This window comes from Ambystoma mexicanum, chromosome 2q (assembly GCF_040938575.1).
Source record: "Ambystoma mexicanum isolate Mex_15411 chromosome 2q, UKY_AmexF1_1, whole genome shotgun sequence".
NCBI classification, from domain to species: domain Eukaryota; kingdom Metazoa; phylum Chordata; class Amphibia; order Caudata; family Ambystomatidae; genus Ambystoma; species Ambystoma mexicanum.
Window position 1 is genome coordinate 1,290,914,737 of NC_090924.1, and position 25,413 is coordinate 1,290,940,149.

General features: G+C 43.8%; 1 protein-coding gene across 3 annotated transcripts in view; it reads left to right on the forward strand.

Moving 5' to 3' along the window:
- The window catches only part of CPNE4 (copine 4), a 1,706,709-nt gene that overhangs the window by 884,290 nt on the left and 797,006 nt on the right, over positions 1 to 25,413 (forward strand). The window lies entirely within an intron of this gene.

Sequence of the window (25,413 nt, forward strand, 5' to 3'; positions counted from 1 at the left end):
ACCAGGGTGAAGATAAATTGTTACATTGATTATTGTAGAGCACGGTTCCGAATGTTAATAGTTACAGTTACATTGATTAGTGTAGAGCAGCGTTCAGAGTGATAAATGATACATGTTATTCAGTTCCATGATTCATGGACATATCTTCAGACGTGTTGCTTTGATTGAGACCAATTGGCAGAGTGGGAGAGTAAATAACAGGAGGGGAGAGAGGAACAGAAGCGGGATCAAAACAGGATTAGAAAACACTGATTGGTTACTGCATTCTGTTCAATTGTTGGTGGACAGATGCTACTGCTTTGTGGTGACTGATATATAGCAGTTGCACTGGTGTCCCCGGTGTGTGCTTAGAGAATATATATGACATTTCTCTGTGGTGCTTTTGTGTTGGGTCACTACAGTAAAGTGAACCTCAAGCTGCGGGGGGTCTTAAATTTGTAGCCAAAGTGTAAAGGGGCTCTCCATAAGACGAGTAGGTGCCATGCAACACGCATTCCAATTAGGTGTCATTATGCTTGGTGTGAAGAATGCCTATATTCAAAATGGGCTCTGTTTGGGTTTTTAATTGGGTGAGGTTCTAAGCTGGTGGAAAAGGTGTGCGGAAGGGGTCTCGTCTCTTCTTACCAAAGTGGTGTGACTTGGGCGGTCCACCACTTGGGGTGGGTCACATGGTTCTGGAGGCCATGGGTTGCACAGAATAAAGAAGCCCAATGATCTATGATAGGAAAAACTCATTTGGAGAAAATTGGATTTTAATTCATAATTGGTCTATTATAACGTGCTTATTACCAGGGACTAGTTTGTAAGCGTGATCCCAGGTTTCAAACCTGTGTTGCGTTGTCTTGCTTCCAAGAGAAACGCGTTGCCCCTGAGCTATCCTCCCTCCCAGGTGGTTTGTTACATTTGAGCAGATAATCCCTGGTGATATCATCTGGTCTGTCGGGCGAATTTACCAGTTGAGTACTGGTGGCTGAGTAGTCTTAAACTTGCAGATTTCTGCGTTTATTGTTGGTGCTGTAGCTTCAGATTCAATCTAGTTTAAAGGATCACTGCATTTCTTGCAGTTCATGTTTCCCAATTTTTTCAGGTCCTGCTGTTTGCTAAACAGCTTGGTATCTACAGATGTGAAAAAAAAGTTGGACAAACAATGGTGCTTACTTCTCCGAGGGTTCAGCCAGCATTGGTATGTGCCCAGACTGAAAACCTGGCGAGTTGCAGAGTTAGCCGATGGCGATGCGTGATTGCACTAAACCCTGTCGCTTTGGTCTTGTGCTGGTATTTCGTAGTACTCAATGCACTTTCAATATGGTGGACTGCATGAGGCTGGATTCTTGAAAAGAATGAACCTTTGGCAACTTGATCAAAATAGAATAATTATTGGCCAGTTTTACCATCTGCTGATGGCCATGTTTGATTTCACTGGGCACATAAATGTAAGGTTGTGCAGGTACCTCAGTACAGAAAGTTCCCTTGCGCTCAATTCTTAAGCAAGCTGACAGCCGGCATTGCAGCTTGCAGTTACTGCTTAATCTGAAGATTAAAGCATGCAGGCGGGGCTTGAAAAAGGTGACTCTTACTTTAATTCCCTGGGTTCGGGCTGTTGCCCCGGGTATTTTGGATGTAGCCCCGGATAGAAGCTCTGGGGTTACAACCAAAAAGGCTAGCTAACCCCATGTCCCAACAGTCCGAAAATTAGCCTAGCCTCGGATCTTTTCCAGACCTTGCAACAACCCTGGCTGTTGGGAATAACCAAGAGCAGGTTCTCCGTGTGTCCACTGGTGGGTTTGTTCTTCTGTTTTTCAGATGACCACTGCATCTCTGTCACTCTTAATTGTTGTGGAGTACCTGCCGTGGATTACATTCTAACTTGGCCGCCATCTTAAAATATGTTTCTTTTTTTGTTTTTCTCACTGATAGCATTGGTCATAAGGACCAGGGCTTGCCTAAAAGGCTTGTGCTGGGGCTAACTCAAAATGCATTTTGGTAATTCAGACTAATCCTTGTGGATTCATAAAATGTTTACGATTTTATGTTGCCTGGTCAAATTGATTTCTTGAAGTGTTTGATCATTATACAATCTCCACATATGGTGTTGTATATCCCTAATTTATCGTGGTTGCACCATAGTTTTCTGAACACAATCCCTGCAGCAAAGGGGGCATAGCTACCACCAATGGCAGAATATTTGCTCTCACAAGACCGGGACATCCACCAAGAGGGTCAATAGAACACGCTGAAAGTAAGAATAGCTTGAGAAAGGAGGCATTCTCCAGGAAGCCAATAGCGAAGAAACTATGGGCAATAAGGAATGATGTTTGAGTTGGAACGTTTAAGTTTGAACTGCAAACTTTACAGCACCTCAAGCTGGAACTTTGCATTACGTCTTGGAAAGGAACTGAGATCGGGAGAAGGGAGTCATTGGGCCTCATTACACGGTAGGCGGTAAGGGTTTACCGGTACCAGTATTTTACCGGTACCGGTAAACCCTTACCGCCTTACTACGAGGTCCCTTTGCGGGGAGCTAATTACGGTACCGCAATTTGCGGTGCTGTAATTAGCACCTTCCCCATTCCCATTATGCCCTATGGGGCAAAAATGGGAATGGGGAAGGGCAATGGGGGAAGGGGGAATTACCGCCCCACCAACCTTGGAATAGGGCGGTAATTCCCCTTTCCACCAAGGCGGTGCCGGTATTTTACCGGCATGGACCAAGGTGCCAATAGCACCTTGGTCCACCGCCGTCCGTGTAGACTTTAATTCAGTGTCCAGAGGAAGGGAGTCAGAGGAAGGGAGTCATTCTCTCAGGAGCAGGTGCCACCTGCCAAGCAGAACTTTAATTCAGTGTCCAGAGGAAGAGAGTCATTCTCTCGGGAGCAGGTTCCACCTGCCAAGCAGAACTTTAAATCAGTGTCCAGAGGAAGGGAGTCATTCTCTTGGGAACAGGTTCCACCTGCCAAGCAGAGCTTTAATTCAGTGTCCAGAGGAAGGGAGTCATTCTCTCTGGAACAGGTTCCACCTGCCAAGCAGAACTTTAATTCAGTGTCCAGAACTTTAATTCAGTGTCCAGAGGAAGGGAGTCATTCTCTCTGGAGCAGGTTCCACCTGCCAAGCAGAACTTTAATTCAGTGTCCAGAGGAATGGAGTCATTCTCTCAGGAGCAGGTTCCACCTGCCAAGCAGAACTTTAATTCAGTGTCCAGAACTTTAATTCAGTGTCCAGAGGAAGGGAGTCATTCTCTCTGGAGCAGGTTCCACCTGCCAAGCAGAACTTTAATTCAGTGTCCAGAGGAATGGAGTCATTCTCTCAGGAGCAGGTTCCACCTGCAAAGCAGAACTTTAATTCAGTGTCCATTGGATGGGAGTCATTCTTCTGGACCAAGAAGACCCAGTCTCTCTTCAGTTTAATTAAAAGTGTAAGGGATGGAAGTAGGAATTTTGACACACAACAGTGGACTCTTCTAATTTACTTGGACATTCTGACAGATTCCTTAGTTCCTTATTTAAGGCATGGAAACCCCTCTTAGAGTTAGGGGCAGATAGGTTTCCTCTTTAGTGTTGTAGAAAATAGAAGTTGTTACCAACAACCATGCCACCTGTGTGTCAGTCTCCTCCTTCTGCACGTTCACAAAGTCCATACAATATCCTGTATTCTCTTTTTGTGTTGTACATTTGCTAATGTAAATCATTGTTAGCATGTTTGCTTATATACCCATAGAACGCTCTTTACTGCTCTGACTGGTGTGACTGTTATGCTTTTCATGGTTGTGCAAACGCAAATTGCTTGATTATTTTCTTTGAGATTGCTTATAACTAGAACTTATTTGAAATTTTTGAACAAGTCGAATTGATGGTTGAAACTGATCCATTTTCAATCTTTTGTCATCTCTCTCTCTATGGAGGTGAGAAGGGGAAATACTTTCCTCTTTACTTGGACATTTAAATCTGCCTACCGAATAAAAACTGTATTGCCATCGCACCGTGCGCCTGTATCACTTCATTGCAGCTGGTTTGTGACGGTTAATGGTCAAACATGGTGGCATCTCTGTATAACCTTCTGCATCGTCCTACCTGCTCAACAGAAAGGTACCGATCAGGCTACTAGTTGTGTGTTTCACTTGCATAATACATCGTACATGATTCTGCTCACTGACTCTCTTATACTTTGTCCTGGTTTTTCACTTGCCTGGTTGACTTCCTTAGTCCTTATTTGACAATTATTACTATGTCGTCCACAAAAGGAATTCACCCCCTAATGCTTATTGACAACATGTGCACTAACCAGAAAGCATCAACCGCACACAAAACAGCCTTGTTGTATAAGAGGCGCCGAAGGAGCTCTCAGATTGTGGCTCGCTATCTCTCTATGGAGGGTCTGAAACCTATATCAGTTATTGTGTCATCCCAGGAGGGATATGCTGATCCATCAGTTAGAAAGGAACACTGCTCCACAAGTGTGGTACCTGACTCCAGTACAGCCCCTGCTATTGACCCTATCAAACTTGATTTGTCTCGTTTGCCCACTTTGGCAGCTGCTGCCGAGAGTGCTTTTTCATTGTTTAACACTAACACGGAAGATACTGGTACTCCGGATGTAGGCTACATGGTCCGCGATGCTGTTCCATCAGTGATGCCTATATTAACGCTTGTTTCAATGCTGGACAGAACCAGCAGGGTGTAGCTAGTGTAGAGGCCATAGGTACAGATGTGTTATTTGCAACACATGGCCTGCCGTCTACTCTTGACTCATGTAATTTTGAATACATTTCTGTAGTCTCTATCACTGATGAGACTTCGGGCACTGTTTTACCAGGGTGGGTTGGCCATGTCATCAGTAGTAGCTCTTCCTTAGTGGCTGCCACCAGTTCTTTAGAGAACATGCAGGAGAAAGTGGTGATACTTAGTGCAAGCTCCAGTTTTGTTCTGCCTAACCTGAAAGTATCACTTATTAACACACGATAGGCATCATTATAAGTGTGGTGGTCTGGAAACAAGGGTAACGGTAAACTTACCAGCACCCTTGTTACCGGACCGCCACACTACTAGTATGCCTGCTGGGGCTGCGGTGCCCGGCAGGTCTGACCCTGCGGGGGAAGCGGCCCCGGCTGGGAGAGTTGCCATGGATACTCTGACACCATCAGCGATGGTGCTGATTCTTCTGAGTCCCCATTCTCATGGGACTCCAGGGGGATGGGGACTTACAAGATCTGCCGCCTGACTTCCCACTCCGCCTGTACTGTAATGTCTCGGTAGCACCGGGAAGCCAGGTGGCCTATCCGGTGTTACGGGGTCAGCGGCAACCCATCAGTCTCTCTGGCGGGTTACCACCAACCTCGTAATGATGCCCAACTCTTGTTAAGCATGCTGTTGAATTAGCTGATTACATCAAGGATGTAGGGATTGACCTATAACCTGACTTGTTAAACATCTCCCTGGAGGCAATGGGCTTCGCTCAGTAGATGACTCTTCTCACACATAAAGATGGTAACATTCTAGATTGGGTTTTTACTCGTAACATCATTATATCTCCAATTATGGTTACTCCCTGTCCATGGTCAGATCAGCATCTGCTTTCTTTTGACCTACTGCTCCCAGTCAAGCCGGATCAATGAGTTGATGCCAATCCTACAGTCTGTTAAATGAAGCGGAATCTGAAATTGCCATCCCGGAAGCCTTTACGGCCATTGTTTAACCCTTGTTTGATAATTGATAATCTTGCACCAGCTTATGACACAAAATAATTAGTGGATCAATTTCAATATATAACCTCTATGGCTGTTAATACTCTGGTACTGGACTGACAGACGTTGGTCAAAACTAAGGGATAGAAGAACACTTGGTTCTGTGGTGTGATTATCAAGAGCGGAAAGGCCAAGAGGGCCTACGAGCAGATCTGGCGGAGCACTTAGTCTTCCAAAAATCAATCTTTCTATAAGGCCACGGTTTTGCACTATAAACAAGCCATCGTTCTGGCTATACAGCCAGACTATACTATAACTCTAGAATTACTAATGCCAAGTCTAGCTCAAAGGAACTTTTCTCTATTGTAAAGGAGTTAAAAGGGAAAACGGTGCCACAATTAGCGATAGCCAAAAGTGATGTATGGTGCCAAAATATACAAGACGAACTAATGAGAAAAAAAAACGAAAATCACCAACACCCCATTAAAAAGCAGCAGCAATGCTTCCCATCTGAAACTCCTCCGTTGGAGAAGGGCATTGCTGTCAGTCACTAATTATGATCACCCAAGTACTCCTATAGAAAGGTCTCTGAGGCTGAGGTCTTTAACATACTTAAGAACATGAAGCCAATGTCTTTTTTAGGAGGTATTTGTCCTTCAAACATCAGTAAGGATTCGGTTTGATATGATATGATAGGTTATTTATAAAGCGTTTAATATCCAGAGGTTACTAAGCGCAGACCCGGGGATCGAACCGGTGTTGCTCCGTGTCGTCTTGCTTTCAAGGCGAGCTGTTGCTGCTGAGCTATCCTCCCGAGAAACTTTTACTCCTTTGATTACAAAAAGACTGATCTCCTTCTTTATAGCCTCCAGTGCACCGGTGGGTCTGAAAGAGGCTTGGATTGCACCACTGCTAAAAAGGGACTCTTTGGACCCTCTTGTAGCCAACAGCTATCGTCCAATCACAAATATTCCTTTTCTGCTCAAATGTATGGGCAGAATAGCCTATATTCAGCTTCAGGAGTTTCTCTGAGATAATAATCTACTTGGTCGGCGCCAGACTGGATTTCGAGCCAATCATGGTACAGAGACAGCTCCGCTGGACCTTAAGGCCAACATTTCTGACATCATTGAGAATGGCCATACTACCCTATTAATGTTATTGGAGCTCTCAGCAGTCTTTTACTTGGTAGATCACACCATGCTAGCCAGCTAATGCATCAAGTGGTGCTGTGTCCTGGATTGAGTCTTTTCTCAGCCATTGGATGGGAAGTGGCTTTGTGGGTGATTTTAAAGCTTGCTCTGTTCCGTTCACATGTGGGGTTTTACAAGGCTCCTGTCTTTCACCAGCACCATATCACAACTTTCACCAGCACCATATAACATCTACACCCATCCTCTGTTTGATCGTTTGGATTGTCTTGGTGTCAGCAATACCAATTATGCTGATGATACCCAGATCAACCTTGAACTCACGGGTGATTATGTCAGGGACCCAGAGGGGATCAATCAGATTTTCAAGATGATACAATCATGGATGGCTGTCAACTCACTCGCTCTAATGATAATCAGACGGACCTCCTGATCTTGCGGTGCAGTCATGGGCTGAAAAAGATGAGGAGTCTTGAAATAATCAGTGCCTGATTGCCAAATATCACATCTCTGTGGCCTCGTCGGTTAAGACGTTAGGAGCATATTTGGACTCGCAATTTTCCATGCAGAAGTATACTCTTCATTTAAGGTCCACGTGTGCCTATGCTCTCGAATTGTTGAAACAGATAAAACCTTACCTGTCTTAGAAATATAGATCCTTGTTGGCATGTGTTCTAGTTAGTTCTAAAGTGGATTACTGTAATTATAGTCTATTTGCAGGAACCTCAACTGCCAACCTTCAAAAACCTCAGACTGTTGATGATGCCGGTCAAGTGGCACAGCGAGTAGAGCGCTTGCTTTGACATCCATGCAGAGCTTGCTAACGTAGGTTCGAATCCTGGCGGGGCCAAACTCAGCCTTTCATCCTTCCGAGATCGATAAATGAGCACCACACACCATGGGTAATAATAAGCAGCGCTCAGATACCTGAGGGTTCGAAGCGTTATATAAATGCCAAATTATTATTATTATGGGGCAGCCAAGGCCATTCGGGGTCTGGGCAGGAAGAAGCATCTTACTTTAGCCATACAGGCTCTTCATTTGCTTCCAGTCAAGAAGAGAATTTCCCACCTTGACCTATAAATGAAGGTCTGGCAATGCACCACACTTTCTGTAGGACTGCCTGAAGGCTGCTCCCTATAGGAGATCTCTCAGTTCCAATAGAGACAACAAGCTCTTTCAGCCGCCTGTTAAATTGCAGAAATGTGGAGGTACGAGATTTTCTGCATGGGCTCCGTGTGTTTGGAACGGTTTGCTGGCCTGATACGTGCCATCCCTCGCTTGCCTGACTTTAAGAGAGCTGTCAATACCTACTTGATTAACAAGAAGGATTAGTGGGGTGCTCTCCTGATTGGCAGCCTTATGTCTCCAGGTTTTTTATAATTGTTTTGTTTGTGTGTTTTGTTTTTTGTGCACCCTCAGGCCTATGGGTGGGTGGCGCATTATAAGAATTAAATAATAATAATAATGATAATAATAATAATAATAATAATAATAATAATAATAATAATAATAATAATAATATGTAAGTTAGTGTACAGCTCCAGAAATTACAATCAACAGATGCCCCCATTGCTTTTATACCAAAAGCACTCATTGTACAATCTTCGGCATTGCCTGCTATTTCAAAAAAACATAAACAGCAAATGATTTGGCTTCGCATTGAAGTGGCAACATCACCTGCTGTCGCCTGCCAAAGTATGCAAATGCTATCATCACCTGTGCGGAGCACCAGAAGGCCCAGAGAAGAGTAGGTTCAGCCTGAATGTGCACCCACTTTGTGGGGGCTCTCAGCTGCTATCCAAGTTCAGCTGCAGAGAGTGCCTAGTGCCAACACAGTCCATTCCAATCTGCAGGTGCTTATCCTGTCCTGGTTTTTTCTTTGTATTCTGGGACTTGTAGTTGGATTTTTAAAATGGGAAAGGGAGATTAACCAGTCCCAGAATGCAAAAGAAAAAAAAAGGCCAGGACAAGCAACTACAGGTTGGAATATGTTGGCAACTACGGGGGCACATATCTCTTTAATGTGGCCCAGACTGTGCCGACAATGGGATTTGTGTGTGGGAGCGCTCTGTCCTGAATTAGGAGGGGGTTAAGGACTAAGGAACATGTTCTCAAGATGCATAGAATGTGTAAATGAAGGCAACGGTGTAGCTTTCACGCGTAATTGTGTCTGTTTTTGTTTCTTGCAATTGCGCCTTTTCATTTTTTTTCTGGTCAGGTAGATTTGCCTCATCTGTTCTTTTGCTTCTGTCTCAATTTGACATGTTTTTGTTGTTGCTGTCAGCAGCCCTACAGATAAGGAGTGTATCGTCCACTTTTTCTCCCCAAAAATAGCCAAATACTACCAAAAAATACAATTAGCAAGTGAAAATACTCCCAAACAAAATAGGAAATGGACCCGTAGGACCTTGTGCTCCTATTTTTACCCACACAGCTCCAAGGATATGTTTTGACCATCAGTGCACATAGTACCACAGGAAGAAACCACTATTATTAAAGCCTGATCGGTAGTAGTAAACATGCATCTTTTATTGTGCATGAATAACTCGGTGCAACAGAATAATTACTACAAAAACATTTATGTTTTCCAGTTAAAACATTTTTACTTGCTTACAAAATACTCCCATTGGTAATTGGACTTACATTGTTACGGCTTAAAAAATCCTTTTACTCCCAACTTTAAAAAATAGGGAGTAAAATACTCCTACTTCAAAATCTTATCTGGAGGAATGGCTGTAGGTGTTTGCTTTCAATGTAGGGAATGTGACCCTGCTGAGCACTATAAAGTGTGACTATACCCTTTGGGTCCAGCCGCATAGATGTGACACTGTTGACCTGAAAGGACTTCCTGAAGCAAAGTGCATAAGCACATTGCATCAACATCCTTCTGTACTGACAGATGAATATGAGCAGAGATGCTCTGGAAAGGCTGACCCCACAGGCCCTGAGCCGGTTTATAGTGTCTAAGAACAGTTATAATACCTGAATTTGGTTGAGTCTTTTACTTTAGCCTTTACTCGATTAATCGATTAATCGATTAATCAGTACAGCAGCATGTCTGCCCATTCTTCTTGCTTGAAATGCCTAGAACCCGGCCTGGCAGAACCATGTGTCTTATGATGATATGATTTGTTGTTAATGAAGGAATAAACAGTGGGTGCCGGCCAGGCTTCTTGCAAGGGCCAGGGCTAAAGAAGAAGCAGTGCAAACCTGGAGAGCCCTGGACACTGTGGTCCATCACCCTGTTCATGCCAGCACCCCTTCCTAGGTAGCTCCCTGTTTGTTTTTTATTTGTTTTATTTTTTATTTGTTACAGTTGAATCAACTTTTCAAATAATCATTTTTTTATAGCTATATAAACACACATTGCTAAAATCTACAAATACTCAATACTGAGTCTTGACACTTCATTCATAAAAATCAGCATACAATTAATTAACAGTGCACAAAGAAAAAGAGCAAGCAGAAAAGGAAAAAAACAGGTGCAAAATATCTAAAACACTATGTTAAACCATTCTAATCCTGAAATTAATATATCAAAAACTGCATAAATGTAATCATATCATGCTTTATACGCAGATTTACAATGCATTGACCAAGGATCATAATGATCACTCCACATTCATGAGAGGCAAGTTATGGAACCTATATACACTTACAGCATGGATTGAGGTAATACTAAATCTAAAAATTGTACGATTGCTATCTGAATTGTCGTTCTCGAATTTGAGAACGGTAAATTCCAGATTTGATCCTCGGTCATCCAATTTTGTATTGCTAATATTTCCCCAAAGCATTTTTCTCTTATAACGTTCAATGCACTGCACCCCACAATCAAATGCCGTAAAGATTCTCTTTGATCAGTGTCTAAACAAAAACGACAATAATTCTGATCCCGTGGAATTTGCTTCCTTCTAAATAATATATCCTTCGTGTCATACTGGTTTAATCTAAATCTTAAATATTTGCGAAGAAAGGCTTGGGAAGGACATTTCAACAAGTAACTAGTCATTATGTCATATCTCTTAGTCCCAAATGACCCAACATCAAAATCTTTCAATTTAGAGCACATTGCCATATTTCCAATCCAGTCATGTTGGAAAATGTTTATTTTCGCACAATCCGGATTGGTCAAGAGCAGATCAATCATCACTGATGCGTCCGTTGCCATATTTAGAGTGTGATTGCGCCACTTACTCGGAAAGTGATTCTTGGATGTAAATAAATTCTGGGCTAGAATATTTAAAAAGAAAAGTTTGCCCAGACTATCTAACAACTTTTGTGCCAAAAGTGCATTGCTTCGATATCACATTCGTAGCTCCCTGATTGACATGGCCGACATTACCTAAGGCGTTGGAACAGTTTCGGTCGGTGTTTAACTTTCTCAAGTGGTACATTCACTTTTAGGAACATATTTCTCCTCTCTTTTTGAAACAAATCATACATATTATAACTTTGCAATGTGGTCAGGCTTTCAGTTAATTTACCAACCATGGAAAATCCAAACTCTTAATTTCTGTATCGATTCTGTCCTTACTCCGTTTTTATCTGTTTCCATGTAGTTTATGTTATCACCTGGACAGCACTTTGTTGCATGTTGGAGTCCTGATCATGCTATAGAAAATATCTTAATACACAAATAATTGAACGCATCTTTTTTAGCAGTGTTACCCTGGGATACACATCACATGAAGTTCCTTTCCTATAAAATATCATGCTTAAAAGGTCATAATAAATCCATTCCAGACAATGGTTCTGAAAAGAAATATATGTTTGTATAATTTTTATTCAAAATGCATCCGAACGTGGTTCATATCCATAATATATATAAGTATATATATAAAAATACAAAACTATTTTTTAGGACAGAGAATGTTTTACACACATGAATGTTTACATGTAATATCTCCTATAGGAGTCTCATAAGAGAATCGCCAAAGACAAAATATGGATACAAATTCAAATAAACATATACATGACACCAGTAAACCTTCTCCATGGGACTTTGGTGAAAAAATTAATATGCTGACAATCACATAGATCCTAGATTCAACACAAAAGAAATGTAGTTTGGGGAATAATGTCTATAAAAAACAATCAGATAATCTAAAAACAAGTGGACACTGCAACTATAATTGATTGCCGTCCAAATGCCTGACATGTTTCTGTTTCCTACTTATTACGAAACATTCTTCAGAAGCAAAATATGTAATTCATTTATTCTTCTACGACACCAAGGAACCAATTAATAGAATTATTTATGGGGAAAATTGGGAACTTGTGTGTCAAAGTGCATGTGGTATACTGCTTGTCAATTCATTGAAATGACTGCACTGGACTTTGCCGGGACTTGTTTGGAGATCGCACAGGCTCAGCACTACACTCGTGTGGCCAAGTGCCTTGCGTGGAACTCCACACAGGGCATGGGCATGGCCTGCGTAGGAGCCAGAATAGGGGGCGGAACACACAAAATGAGGAAGAACAAAGCAGAACGTGGGCGTTATGAGGGACAGTACGCAGCCAGTCTGTGGCAACCCCACGAATTCGCAAACAAATCGTAATCATGGATGCGACCGCATAACCTCTCGCTTTCGAAATGCCCACACAGTGCCCTTGAAATCTCTGCCCCCCCCCCGAAAGCAGGCGTACAGACTTGCACGGAGGAATCGTAACTCTTGAGGTGAGTTAGCATGTCAGATTTAGGTGTGCATGCACAGAGACGTGGTTCCTATTGCACTTAGGGTTGTGCATATGCTGCATAGCAGGGTGCAAGGATGGTTTTACGGTGGTTCGCACTCAGTTTGACAGGATAAATTGAATCAGGCCCCAAATGTCTCAACATTTAATTTGACGGACTTCACAGTGTTGCCACTCACTACGGAAGGTGAGGAAACACACACGTGTGCCCAACACGTGGGAAGTACTTCAGTTTTTTTGTTGGCCTTTGCTGTAGGTTGCTCGGCATCAGTATATAATCGGAACGCAACCCTTTTATTGAGAGGGATTGGATGCGCACGATTTCTCAGAAGTAATTTGCATCAAGGTTCTGTCCCTTGCGTCATCAGGTATGACTTAAATGCATCGCCAGGGCGATCTTGGACTGGATGTCACTACAGGCGTGTGTCGGCATCTGCTCACACTGAAATCCCTGTTTTTCCCACAATGGAATAGAGCAGGGTGGAGGCACTGAGAGAAATGTTTTTCCATTTAGAAGGTGCCTTGAAATGTGTTCCTCTTACAGTCGTACAGCGCTAGGTGACATCAAGTGACATATCCCTGAAGACGAATCCATCTCTCTATGTGAGGCGTTACCTAAATAACCTTCTACAATAGAAATCATATTCACATTACAAAAAGATTAACCCAGGTTGAAGCAGGGCAACGTATAACCAGAGAAACTAAAGAAACACCAAACTTTCTCCATCAGGCTTTACTCTAGGACCAGGCCACTCCTCCACCTATAAAGAAATGGTACCAACTCCATTTATTTCTGAAAAAGTCAGATATGTATTTAATAACTCCTTCACCTGTAGAATAACTCCTGGAATTCAAGTTAGTGATGCCCAGGGACGTCTTTTTGGGGTACCAGAGGTCGCAAAAGCGACCTCTGAGGTCTCCCTTGCGACCTCTAAAAAAAAAGAAAAAAAAAATGTTTTTAATGCAAGCTCCTGGGCTGTGGCCAGCACCATGTGGCTCTTTACTTCGGGTGTAGCTGGCTTTCTTGTTCAGGCCCCTTAAATAAAAGAAGAAAAAGAAGAACAGGAGGGACACAAGTCTAACACTTTCAGCACTGACCATAAATAAGAAATAATAGGAATACCAAATAATGTGTCTTTCTGGAATTGTATACAATAATTGCTAGACTCATTAAAGGTTTATTTCAGCCACACTTCAAGGGGTGAGTCACTGATTTAGTCTGTTCTTAAACGCCTCAACTCAGCCTTCCATCCTTCTGAGGTCGATAAATGAGTACCAACAAAGTTGGGTGATATTGGGTGTATGTTTTTTTCTATATAAAGCGCTTAAGCGTAAGTGCTATATAATAACACATCATTATCATTTGGTCATGGACGTCTGCTTGCATTCACAGTAATTCAGTAATATGGGCCTATACACACTGATCTTAATGATACATATGGCGTTCCATTCTTGTATGAAATGTACATCACATTATAGTGATATCGTAACCATATTTTTCATAGTGTACAATGCTATGTGATGCCACTTCTTGTTTTGTCAAAGGGTGAAAGGTTGTGTTCCATAAAAAGGTGTGTTCCATCGCTTCCCACAATATCACTTCAGGGTGGGGTCAAATGACATCACTTCCTGTGATGTCATCAGGGGATCAAGGGTCGTGTGATTTTGGTGAAATGATGCCAGTGGTGATGGCCCCATGGAAAATTAAAATTTTTGGCCAATTTTTTGCCTGCCCTTTCCAGAAAAACTGTACTTATTTCCTGTTGATAAAAGGAATCGATACCTTTGTAAAATGTGGTTACTCTGTTATTAATGTTGGTGTATCCGTTATGAGGTTGGTGGGATACGGCACAGTCCGAAGCAGACTCAATTTATATTTGATACTGTGTGAGCACAGAAAACGAGTCTGAAAACAGAACGGTCGCAGTTTCATCCATTAAATATGTAATACTGAATTAAAGCTTCTTTTAATTTTTAGGCAGTAGGAACACTGTAGTTATCAGCAGTTTTCAAAAATGTTGTTGACATTGAGGTATATGTCAGCATTTAGAGTGGCATAATGGGGTGCATATTAAAACTTTGCTGTAACACTATTATGCTTTCTAGGTGCAAAAGTGGAGCATTGTTGGATGGATATAAATGCTGATGGATGCCTCTTCATTCGAGAAACATATTTTGGAATGTGGAGTAACTGTTATTAGTCAGACAATGTCACCTAATTAGCTGTACATACAGCTTCTTCTGAATTACACTATGCTACTAAGTGGCTATTTTATTAATGTCTGATGTTTTCAGTTGTGTTCACATTGTTCTATAAATAAGTGCTGTGACATTAGTTATTTGATAAAGAAATTTAGGATTAAGCAATGATTTGTGAATTTTTGTTATCATCACATCTACAAACCGCACTATGACATATGCCCTGATGAAGAGCTAAGAGCTTGAAACATGTGTCAGCAATTGATTGTTTTTTTCAGTTACATTATAACCTTATTTCTCAATCACTGCTACAAGTGAGAATCAATTTGGTCAAGTTTTACACAACACATTAAACCAATTCGGGACATATATTCAGTCAATAACTCTTTGGAGCACTTAATAGTACTTTGATAAAGATATGCTAGTGCACTTATAGGACAGGGCTTGGTGTCGCGTTTCCATAGAATGTGTTGTCGCATATGATGAGATCTCGGGGATCCCAAATGTGGAGAGAGATTGTGATGCTGCCAAATCATAATATACCCCATTACCCAGAGCGACAGTGAGCCATTCACCTCCCCAATCCGCCATTTCAGTTCTGTACCAGATCCATTCCTATCCCCAAAACAAGGGTAGAAATTTTATGTTATGGTATTTTGGCATTTATTTAGCGCTCTATATATCATTGGTATGACCTCAAAGCGCTAGTAGTTTGAACACCCTTGGGGAATCATAGTCCAGGTCACTTGAGAGAGTAAGGTGACAAAGGGTGCTTGGGTGCACCAGTTAAGTGTGCAGCTGATGTAATTGATGGTAGCTGCATCCTAGCATTAGGTGTGGTGATATTGATATCGGTTCAATGTGTATAGTCTGGCGGGTGGACACCAAGACTGGGTTCTGACTGTGTTAGCCTGTGGGACATTTATGTGAGCAGCAGGGCCAAATTGATCGAGGGGTGTAGCTGCACTCTAATTGTTGTTGATGGTGCAGAGATGAGAATAAGCATAGTGATATGTTATCATATGAATATTTATTTATACAGTGCTCACATACAGTGCATTTCAAAGCACCCCACGACAAGGGATTGAACAAGGGAAACACAAAAGCATGCCTAGAGGCCATGAACAATAAGAATTCCAAGATTAACCATTGCACTCGGCTTGGCGACACCCCGGACAGTGCAAGTGCCAAGTCACAGACAGGAGGGAAACGGGAACAGACAGGTGATTACCGTACTAGGTCTTACGACATCTACAGAGAATCACACAAGGTGAGGGAGAGGAGAGGGGAAGGGAGGGAGAGGAACAAAACAGGCAACCATCGTACCAGGCCCTACAACACCTCAGGCAGTCCCTGCGGAGTTGTGGGGATACTAACAAGTAAGGGGAGGGGAGACAAACCTTTTTAACCATCAAACTAGAACCAGGGACAAATCTGATAGAGCAGGTGAAGAGAAAAGGTAAGGGAGGGGGAGGAAAGAGAGGGAAGGGGAACAGAGTGAAAGGAGCGGAGAACAGAGAGTAAAACAGTGGAAAGAGCAGAGATGCAGATGGAAGAGTGAATACAGATGCAGAGGTCAGTAAAAGACATATAGTTGTACGGGAACAGAAAATGCACACGAGGATTCATGGTGATGATGAGCACGTCATGAATCTGGCCTTGATTCATGGCCAAACTGAGTGCGCGATCCAGGGGAGATCCAGCAAGAGAGTAGCGGGGTGAAGCAACACGAGTCAATGTGTCCAAAGGTCAAATTCAAGCGTTGGCAATAGGTTATTGACGATGAACCTTTCGTAAATCAAGACACTCCTGCTATGAATGGGACGGGAGAATGGAGGAAAGGGATAAGAGGTCGAGGCGGGAGAAGAGATCAGGGAAGACAGGGGTGGGGGACCAGAAGGAGGAGCACACAGCAACATCACGGGGAACCAGAGGGGGCTGGGGGCACACAGCAACATCACGGGGGACTAGAGGGGGCTGGGGACACACAGCAACATCACGGGGAACCAGAGGGGGCTGTGGACACACAGCAATATCACGGGGGACCAGAGGGTGGTGGGGGCACACAGCAACATCATCAGGGGGCAGGAGGTACACAGCGGCATCACAGGGAACCAGAGGGGGAGGGGGCTCAGAGCGAGATCACGGCAACCCAAGGGGGGTGGGGCACATATCTATATCACGGGCAACCAGAGGGGGCGGGGTGCATACAGTAATATCACGGGACCAGAGTGGACACACAGTGACATCATGGTGGGCCAGAGGGTCTGGGGGCACACAGCAATATCACGGGTAGCAGAGGGTGCGGGCACAAACAATATCAGGAGGAACCTTAGGGGGCTGGGAGGGATACAGCGACATCACAGGGAGCCAGAGGGGTGTCGGGGGTACACAGCAACATCACAGGGAACCAGAGGGGGCTTGTGGCACACACCGACAACACAGGGGACTAGCAGGCACATAGCGACATCTTGGGGGACAAGAGGTGGATGGGGGCACAGATCGACATCGCGGGGTACCCTAGGGGGCTCTGTGGTACACAGCTATATCACGAGGGACCAGGGGGCCAAGGGGCACTCTGTGACATCACAGGGGATGAAAAAGATTATTTAGAAAAAAAAGCATGCAGATTTCCCAAAATACAGTATGCAGTATTCCAGTAACCCCACATTTGTTACCGCCCTGCCAGTGGTAATTCTGTAATCAGTTGGAGTTCTCCATTACTAATGCACTAATGCCGGGCAAGTGGCACAGCGAGTAGAGCGCTTGCTTTGACATCTGTGCAGACTGGTTCGAATCCCGGCAGGGCCAAACTCAGCCTTTCATCCTTCCGAGATCCATAAATGAGCACCACACACCGTGGGTACTAATAAGCAGCGCTCAGATACTGAGGGTTTGTAGCGCTATATGAATGCGAAATTATTATTAATGGAAATAGCTTCATGCAATCATGTTAATGAAGGCCCATAATGCACCCATGTTTCAAAACTTGCGTGGCGTTTTTGAAGTGAACATGTTTAAATGCTTGACTTTGTCAATTGGTCCCTTTTAGTGAGGTCTGAGTCCAGCATTACAGGCGATCCGTGAGACTATTGTGCTGGAACACGTGACATGAATGGACGCTCCCTCCTGCCGGCCAATCCTATTGCAGGCATACAGAGGTCATGTTCTGGTGCTTTATTAGCAAAGTGCATGGGACGGTTCCATGTCATTGCAAGGAATTAAATGACTTGGTTGTAATTTACTTCGTGGGTATTACTTCGAAATTGTGCTTCAGTTTTGTTGGGGGGCGTCCCCTCATACCCCCTAACCTTTCACTACCACCCCATCTCAAACCCCTCCCCACCCCCTTTTAACCCCCTTACCCCACAAACACATATCACAATTTGAAGTATTTTGAAGTAATACCCACGAACTAAATTAAAAAGAAGTCATTCACTTTGCGGAAACCAAAGGCTACCCAATGGGACACACATTTCGCTTTTTCGCTGACATTGACTTATTGCGAACATTAGAAAAATACAATATGACACCAAAGTCCAATTTCGCAGCAGAAAACCAATACTGCAGTTAACATTCAATATCCGAGCCAAAATCCAAAGCTGCAATAAAGATGTCAGCAGTCTGTAAACATTAAGATTTCAAAAGCCCAATTTCCGATAGGCTAGCATATCTATCTAGTAGTGCAGGGCAGTCATCGTTAATAATCGCCATTCGCGCTGTCAGGTGAAGGGCGATTGCAAAAACAACATAAACCGCGTGTGTTACATAAACACATCTCCAAGCGTTAAAAACCCAGAGCACCTCTGGCCATGTGATCTGAAAGATCAAAGCACGGCCCCCTGTGCAATACTGTAGTCTCCCTTGATTACAGTGTTTCCTGCAGAGGTCGAAGAGCCCGCCACGCAGAGGCCATATTGCCAACTGCAGCTGAGAGCACAATGGATGCCGGCATCCATGTTTGGTCTGTGAGGGGACAATCCCATCCTTTACAGGACGATCAGCGGCTGCTGCAATCCTGCCTATCCCACCTGCATTTTGAAGGATCCATTTCCCCATTGGTTTTGAGCAAATGGTCCTGGATAGAGAAGAGCTGCACATGTTATTTCAGCACACCAAGGTGTACCCCTGGCGCTGCACACATCTCTTCTCCAGCTGTCTCTCCTCTAAGCGCTGCACCCCATAGAATACAGTGGAGTCCTACGCTACATTTTGTCCATTTGTACATGTAGCTCCTCCACCTTTCCTTCCAATGCCTTCCTGAGCATCTATCTATCCCTCACCCTCATCCCAAATATATAGCCGACTTTGCTCCTCCCTACCACTACTGAATGTTCTATTGTACTCCTCCTTTGCCTCTCTGACTGGCGTAAGGGATTTAACCCCATAACCTAGGGCAGTAGGCACTGTACAAATGCATGGTAACTTAGCATAACATGAGGTTTGCCCGGGTGTACAATGCAGCAGGACTGTTGGTGGATGTTTTAAGATCATTCTGTGAGGGTGGATGCACTCCTGGGCTGCAGCCACCTCCAGGGGACCGAACCCCAAAGCTCTGATGAATGATCGGTGAGTCCTGAGGCACACCATCATGGAACTCAAAGATGAACCCACCTTTCCATGGTCTTGTGATGTTACTTCAGCTGGTGCAACTGTAAACTCTGACATGTACTAGTGTACAGCGTGCCATATGTTTTCTTTTGCAATATGACAACTGCTGCAGTGCCTGCACTTTGCTCACATTTGCACTTTGACAAACTGCCTCTGTGCTCTGCATTAGGTAAAAGGACTATAAGGGCCTGAATCTCAAAGATTTGAACTGGAGCAAATCCCAAGATGCCTGCAAGCAACTCAGATTTGTCCTTGCTCCCTTATACCTGCCTCACAAAATGAAATCTGGAGACGCTTGGTGCATCTCTGAGACACCCCTGTCACCTTATACCTGACTCGTGAAATCAAATCTGGAGATGCTTGGTGCATCTCTGAGATGCTCCTGCTCCCTTATACCTGACTCGTGAAATCAAATCGGGAGAAGCTCGGTCCATCTCTGAGATGCTCCTGCTCCCATATACCTGACTCACACAATCAAATCTGGAGAAGCTCAGTCCATCTCTGAGATGCTCCCTTATACCTGACTCGCACAATCAAATCTGGAGAAGCTTGGTGCATCTCTGAGATGCTCCTGCTCCCTTATACCTGACTCACACAATCAAATCTGGAGAAGCTCGGTCCATCTCTGAGATGCTCCCTTATACCTGACTCGTGAAATCAAATCTGGAGAAGCTCGGTCCATCTCTGAGATGCTCCTGCTCCCATATACCTGACTCACACAATCAAATCTGGAGAAGCTCGGTCCATCTCTGAGATGCTCCCTTATACCTGACTCGTGCAGTCAAATCTGGAGAAGCTCGGTCCATCTCTGAGATGCTCCCTTATACCTGACTCGCACAATCAAATCTGGAGAAGTTTGGTGCATCTCAGAGATGCTCCTGCTACCTTATACCTGACTCGCACAATCACATCTGGAGACACTTGGTGCATCTCAGAGATGCCCCTGCTACCTCATACCTAACTTGCATAATCACATCTGGAGAAGCTTGGTGCGTCTCTGAGATGCTCCCTTATACCTGACTCGTGCAGTCAAATCTGGAGAAGTTTGGTGCATCTCAGAGATGCCCCTGCTACCTTATACCTGACTCGCACAATCAAATCTGGAGAAGCTTGGTACATCTCAGAGATGCCCCTGCTACCTTATACCTGACTTGCACAATCAAATCTGGAGACACTTGGTGCATCTCTGAGATGCTCGTGCTCCCTTATACCTAACTTTCACAATCACATCTGGAGACGCTTGGTGCATCTCTGACACACCCCTGCTACCTTATACCTGACTAGTGCAATCAAATCTGGAGAAGCTTGGTGCATCTCAGAGATGCCCCTGCTACCTCATACCTAACTTGCATAATCACATCTGGAGAAGCTTGGTGCGCGTCTGAGATGCTCGTGCTCCCTTATACCTGACTTGCACAATCACATCTGGAGACGCTTGGTGCGTCTCTGAGATGCTCGTGCTCCCTTATACCTGACTTGCACAATCACATCTGGAGACGCTTGGTACGTCTCTGAGATGCTCGTGCTCCCTTATACCTGACTTGCACAATCACATCTGGAGACGCTTGGTGCGTCTCTGAGATGCTCGTGCTCCCTTATACCTGACTTGCACAATCACATCTGGAGATGCTTGGTGCGTCTCTGAGATGCTCGTGCTCCCTTATACCTAGCTTGCACAATCACATCTGGAGACGCTTGGTGCGTCTCTGAGATGCTCGTGCTCCCTTATACCTGACTTGCACAATCACATCTGGAGACGCTTGGTGCGTCTCTGAGATGCTCGTGCTCCCTTATACCTGACTTGCACAATCACATCTGGAGACGCTTGGTGCGTCTCTGAGATGCTCGTACTCCCTTATACCTGACTTGCACAATCACATCTGGAGACGCTTGGTGCGTCTCTGAGATGCTCGTGCTCCCTTATACCTGACTTGCACAATCACATCTGGAGACGCTTGGTACATCTCTGTGATGCTGTTGAGCAAACTCGTGAGAATCACGTTTGCAAGGCAGCAGGCGCACATCTGGCAGATTCATGAGCATCACCTGAGTTTGCCTCAGTGATAATCTTTATGAATCAGGCCAGAATGCGGAAGGGCTCTGTCATGACACAAATGTTGCATTCTTGCTTTGCATTCATTGGATAATGCCATTAAACTAGCGGGGCACTGTTCTAAGGGCAGGATCTTTCCTGTTTTTAATTTTAGAGCAGATATCTTAACGTGAAAATGTCAAGTGAAGAAAAAAACAAACTATTCGGTACATGTAGAATTCTAAACATCAAAATGATGTTTCAGAAAAAAACACACAAGAAAATTGATGGATGGAAAGCTCCACTCTTCATCGAAAACTACCCCCACCGATTAAACAAGTCCCCTCTTTGCGTTTAATAGAGTTCAGATGCGTCTCGGGAGGATACGTGCTGGCCTTGGAAGCAAGAGGACACGAAGCAACACAGGTTCTATCCCCGGGTCCGCGCTTAGAAACCTCTGGGTATTAGGCGTGTTATAAATAACATATAACATATCATATGATATCTACAGAAGGGTAAGGCACTGAATAGGTCCTTCTAACGTCAAATCATTGGATAAACAGTGGATGAATAATAAGGATTGCATACATCACAGGTATGACCCACAAATAAAAGAATGAGGCCAAAGTAGCAAGAGAAATGCAACTTAAACGTATTGATTTATATTGGTATTGATATCCCTCAAGCATATATACTGTGAAACTAGTTCGCAGCAGGGCATCATTCGCAGCAGCGCCTTGATGCCCCTGGGCCTAGGCGCTGCACAAATGCAAATAAATAAATACATATCCCATACACATTTTATTCTCCGAGGATGTCAGTGCATTGGAGGCTGAGCAAGTGAGCCCAAGCCCTCCTCTATTAAAATTCAGAATGCTCTCCTATTGCGGGAGAGGAAACCTTGCCTACAGGAAACCTTCAAACGTGAGAGAAGCAACACATGTCACAGGCATGTTATCCTAACAGCATATCCTGGATGCTGTCCGAATTAATATATGTGATTCATGGTGAACAAATACTTTAATGTTAAGATGAGTGCTGAGTGCTGCGAACAATGAAATACGTACCAACCCCTGCGTGCATTATGTCTTCAATGAATCAAGCATAGAGCCCTTTTAGCTGACACATGTTTGTCAATGATATAGATCTGTGGTTATTTTCATGCTCCAATGTTCTCTTTGATGGCATGCAAAGCAGCCAGCAACTCTCTTTCTATGCTATTCGTTCCCTTCCCTTTCTCATGGGGTATTTAGAAAGAGCACATCAGGAGTGTACCGTCTTGGAATGATAAACTTTTATCAGAACATTATTTATGTAGTTATTCTCGGTTTGGATGATGTGTTTTTTTTCAGTAAGTAAAGTGTAGCATTCGTAGTCTGATTAAAACGTACATAGAATGCCGGTTACACCATGATTGGAGAAACCCTCCCTCAAACCCTTTTTTTCTTCCATTTGCAGGCCAATCTCTAACTTGCAGCCATTGCTTGCTTAAGGTTTTGGGCATGGCCACATCTCTACAATTTAGGGATTATGTGTCAGATTTCCAGCTCTTCGATGACTGGCAATATGATTCCAGGAAAAACCGGAGACAGAAAACACCCTGTTTGATGTGAAGGAGAATCTTCTCCAACTTGTTGAAGCCAACGGGTCCGGCATATCAATGTTGCTCAACCTGCCGGCAGCATTCGACATAATCGATCACCAACTTCTGTTGGACAGACTCTCCCCGCACTCAAACCTGGACAGCTCAGATATTAAATATTTCCAATTCTTCACAGGCAGGCTGGAGGATTATGAATTGAATGTCACCAGCCTACAGTGTCGTGTTCCACACGGTAACTGCCTTTTGCTCCTTTTGTCCAATGTGTACATCACGCCCCTGCATGATCTGTTAGTTCATGCCGCAATTTCATTCCGCAACTACGGGAGGATAATGAGATGCTACCGAGATCGGCAGAAAATCCAGAGGATGATTCTGAGCGTCTGCAAGACATCTTCTCTCCTTCAGGCATGGATCCGGGAAAATTGACTGAGTTTAAATCATACAAAAATAATGTCCTTCTTTTATATGCAGATCATTTAAAATCTAAGTCGAACTGTAGATTCAGAATGCCCATTGATCATACAAAGATCAATAGAGTCTTAGGATCTACTTTATCAATGACTTATCAAGCCAACACCGTCATAATCATTAATTTCATCATCTTATTATTTGATGCTTTGAAAGCAGATCTGACCCTTTTTTGGCAGAAGATCACTGCGCGTGCATTGAACGTGCATTGCACGTGCATTACCTGTGCTATTAAAGGCCCAAAGGTAGACTATTGTAATGTGCTGTTCCTGGGAGGTAGGAAGACTATGGGTATTTTCTGATCCTGTGGCAAGAGTGGTTATCAGCAGGCCTAGGATTTCCCAATCTTGCCATTCGTAGGAGGCTCCATAGGCTTCCAGTAGAAGGTAGAGTTACATAGAAGCCCGTGTCTCTAGCCCACCAAATACTTTACAGTAAAGTACCAACATATCTACAAGGAAAGGTTCCATGGCTTGCACCGGACAGAACTCTTAGCTAAGAAAATACATTCCAGGATACCATTCCATGCTTCAAGTGGGAAAAGATATGGACTGCAGGTGAACGGAGCAGTGTTATAGAACTCTTTAAATATAGGCATGGATAACTCTCTACGGGCCTTCTGCCAGGAACTGACACCATCTGTATCCACTCTTGAATGCCCCATTTCTCCCGGTTATTTCCATGGTTATTCGTGCTATATAAATGAAATTGACATAAAATATGCACTGGAAGCTATTGTTGGACATTCAAATTGTCACATTTTAAAGAGGTAATTTACAATACTAGTACAATTAAATTATGTATTTTTCCCATAGGTTCCTTTGCCAAGAATACGTGGCATTTTGTTTTACAAAATGTCCTTCCTCCTTGGAATGGTTCACATTTAGATTTAAAACCATGATATGTTTCTTTGGATGCTGGACACTGGTTATTATGTTCTACTAGTGGGTACTACCAGCCAAACACATCTGCAGAGCCTGCGTTCTGGTCTTCTTGTCCATTACAAGGTGTGTCAGATCCGCAACCCCGCGCCTACATAGCCAATCCGTATCCACCTCAGTTCACCCCGTATGGACAATGCGCAGGCCGGTTTATGGTAACATTCCGGCAGGACACGCCAGTTGACAACGCCTTTCTCCAAATACCAGGCCCCTCCACATCTCAGGGAGATTTTTCTGTCACTGATGCTCTCATTGTACTTTAAGTCATTAAAACACAGCACCCCTTCACCCTCCTCCCTCAAGATATCTATGTTTGGATCCCATTCTATGATTACATCAGTCCCGGGGAGCAATCCAACAGACAGAGGGGTGTGGGGGTACTGACTACTCAGAGAAGTGGATCTCAATTCACAAACAGGATGAGTTTATTTGTGCCTGAAAAAGTCATGCACTCCTCACTCCCCCCGCACCTGTTTGCAAGAGGAGCACAAGGCTTAGAAAGGTCATTTTCGATCCTTCTGTGCGTTTCTTGAACATGAACACCAGCGCTATGCAAGAACACAAATACATTTGTATCACTTCACAATTTTATGGGGCTGTCATGTTAAAATGTGCTCGGAGCACGAACGTGGGTGGTGAGAGCTAGGATAAATTAGGGATGGGCACCTGTACCTGACACTAGTGTATTTAAGGGGGGTGACCAGCAGCTGCACAGCAATCAAAACACATGCAAGTCACCGATGCGAATGTGGTCACTTGTGGGAAAGTGGGTCACACAGACCCACAGTTTCTATATCAGCAGTTTATTTTTCAATGAATGTGTTATTTTATTTTTGGGGGGGTTCACCCGTAACCCCCTCCCCTATTATATACACCCTATTCCCTCCCTTTCCCTTATGTCCCCTTAACCCCCGACCCCATAGTTTTCAATTTGTTTTGGGGGCACAAAACGGCCAGCAAAAGCCTCATTGGAAAAAAAAACAATATAGGTTTTGTATATGTAAGTGTTTAAGTGTTTATTGTTCTTATAT